A 3164-nucleotide genomic window follows, 5' to 3' on the forward strand; every position below is an offset into this window, starting at 1 on the left:
AAAAAAGTTAAATTTCTTTACAATTTACAGTTCACTGACAAGTCCTTTGGATTGGCAGAGTGACCTTCCTCTAGAAACTCAACTGTTTTTATGTTAATACTCTGCTAAAGGCAAAAAATGACCCTCAATTAACATTATTCCAACCTATGGGCACCTGGGTGATTCAGTTGGTTAAGTGACCGCCTTTGGCTCAGGTCATGATCCTGGAATTATGGGATTGAGTCCCACATTGAGTCCCACATCCGGCTCCCGGCTCTGCGGGGAATCTGCTTCTCCCTTTGACCTTCTCCCCTCTCATGCTCTCTCTCACTCACTCTCTCTCTTAAATAAATAAATAAAATCTTAAAAAACAAAACAAAACACTATCCCAACCTCCAGGACCCTATAAGTATACTTCAACATATAAAAATTCCTTTGGGAACTTCCTTTTATCTTAACTCCCCCAAGATACATGTTAGCAAGCATCCTCCAAGCATATGGCCCATTGATATACATCTGAAGGGTCACATGACTAAGGTTTTACTAGACAGTAATAAATGACCTTTTCCTAACAAGAGCTAGCCCCCTCAAGATCCTAGAAACCTTGCTTCCAAAATTCCCTAGAGATTTACACACACACACACACACACACACACACACACACACAACTAGAGAGACTTACGCTATCCCTAACCACCTCCTGACTTGAAAGTATATAATCAGTCACCCATCAGAACCCCAGTGCAGCTCTTTCTGCCCACTGGGTCCTATCCCTGTGCTTTAATAACACCATCTTTTTGCACCAAAGACAGCTGAAGAATTCTTTCTTGACCATCAACTTCAAATCCCAACATCTTTCCTACATCACATTTAAACAGAATATGCATGAGAAAGCCAGAACACACTAGTTTCATGCACAGGCAAAATTCAGCATTTTAAAATCAAAATGTGGAAACATCATCCAGAAGATAACTTAAAAATCAAGTCAAAACTTTTTCTTAGTTCTCAGTCAGTGCTTGGGCCAGGAATTAGCTCCCCAACTGATGCAATCTGAAACCAAAGCCAAGAAGTGTTTACCTAAGTCTTTGTCCCAAAGGGAGAGAAGCTTCTTTTCTCAGTCTCTAGGAGTGATGCTGCTGGGATTGCTTTGAGACTGAGCAAATGTAGCAAGTAGGAGTACAAACATCAAAATCACTTTGAAACACTTCCTTTTCCAGCAAAGTGAAAGCCAGATAGTTTTTCATGATATGCAATGTGTAATCAAGCCCTCCTCTACTGAAGGATTTAATTAGCTGGTGGTGCATTTGCTCCTTTTTCCTGGGAACCACAGCATAAACAGGAAGTACATGCCTCTGGGGCTTATTGGTTGCGGAATGGAAAATATGAAGCTGTGGATTCTCTCAAAGATGATTTAGAGAGGAAGGATCATTAAATTACTGTACTCCTCTCCTTATCTTCTCCAGGAGGCTTATAAACCAAACGAATGCACAAGCTGTACTCCACAGGCAGGAAAATACAAACAGTTCTATGCCCGTGTGTGACGGGAAGTCAACTTTACAGCTCTGTGTCAGGTTTTTATCACATACTCGGGTCTGCATCCCAGAGCAAAGATGATCAGCCACTGTCTTAACACATGTTAGAACCATGTGTGCTCCAGTTTCCATCCTGACAGCCACAAGGCTCTGGAGCTAAAATCAGAAAGTCGATCATTTCATATTAACCAAACACCACAGTGTTAGGTATTAAACAACCAAACGCTGAGCCTATTAAAAAGAAGACCAATGTATTCCCCACAAGGGAGATCCTTGTGGTAACCGACTAGCTCTGCAGCTTGACTGCAGTGGCGGTTATACCCATCTACCCATGTGATACAAGGGCTCAGAACTACACACAGACCCTGGGCTGCTGTCCACGTCCAGGCTTTGATAACTTACTAGTGAACTAAGGCGTAACTATTGGCGGAAAGTGGGTAGAGGGTACCTCTCTGCACACTCTCTGCAACTTCTTGTGATATCTGCACTTATTTCGAAATAAAATGTTTTTAAAAGTGGACCTTCGGGGCACCTGGGTGGCTCAGTGGGTTAAAGCCTCTGCCTTCGGCTCAGGTCATGATCCCAGGGTCCTGGGATCGAGCCCTGCATCGGGCTCTCTGACCAGTGGGAAGCCTGTGTGATCTCTGTCTGTCAAATAAATAAATAAAATCTTAAATAAATAAATAAATAAATAAATAAATAAAAGGTGGACCTTCTTGGGTACATCAACATACTTTGAACACTTTGCACTTGGACAAGTCATGGAGAATACAACAGCCTGCCTCGTTTCAAGTGTAAGGCTTCGGCCGCCACCCAACACAGGGCTTGGGGCTGCGAATACCCTTTTGGATGCTTTGCCTGGGACTCCCTTTCTGACCTACCCGGTCTCAAATTTAGGTCACACCTCAACGCCCACCTCCTCAGGGAGGCCTTCTCTGCGCCCCCTAACTAAAGTCGGTGCCCTCTGCTCTTCTGGGTACCTCGGCCCCTTCACCGTGTTCTTCGCGTTCTTCGTACGTGTAAAGATCTGGTAGTTTGTCGCCTGTCTCGCCCCTCGCCTATGAGCTCCATGAGGGCTGGCACCGCGTCTGCCCCCGCACGCGCCGGAGGCTGGTGGCAGGTGCACGGAGGAGTTTGTTGAATAAACGCACCTCGCTGGGATTCACTCCCTCGGGCTCGAGGGCGTCGCGTCGCTTCCTCCCCCTCGCACCCACTGACCCTCTCAGCCCCTGCGGCCCTCAGCCACACACACGTGCCCCTTCGCTTCCTCGCCTCGCCTCGGACCCCACCAGCCCAGGGAGGGCGCCATTTTCCTCTTACTCGTCTGCCCTGAAGCCTGCTCTCCCTCGCGAGCACATTTTCCTCAGGTCACCTCCTCAGCCCCCTCCTCAATATCTCCCCGCTCCCGGGTGCCCGCCCCTCCCTTCCGGTGCCGCCGCTGGGCCGGGACCCCAGCCTGGGGCCTCCCCGCCCTTCGGACCACGCCCCTCAGACCAGCGGGGTCGCGCGGGAGGCGCGCACCCCGCGGCCTATCCGGAGGGGCGGGGGGGTGGGCGGGGAAAGGGGGGCGTGTCCCTTATAGTCGTGGGCGTCGATTGGCCGGGCCGCGGGCAGGGGGCGGGACTGCAGCCTGGATCTCGGCCCTGGATCTCC

The sequence above is a fragment of the Neovison vison genome, chromosome 9 (genome assembly GCF_020171115.1).
Source record: "Neovison vison isolate M4711 chromosome 9, ASM_NN_V1, whole genome shotgun sequence".
Lineage (NCBI taxonomy): Eukaryota > Metazoa > Chordata > Mammalia > Carnivora > Mustelidae > Neogale > Neogale vison.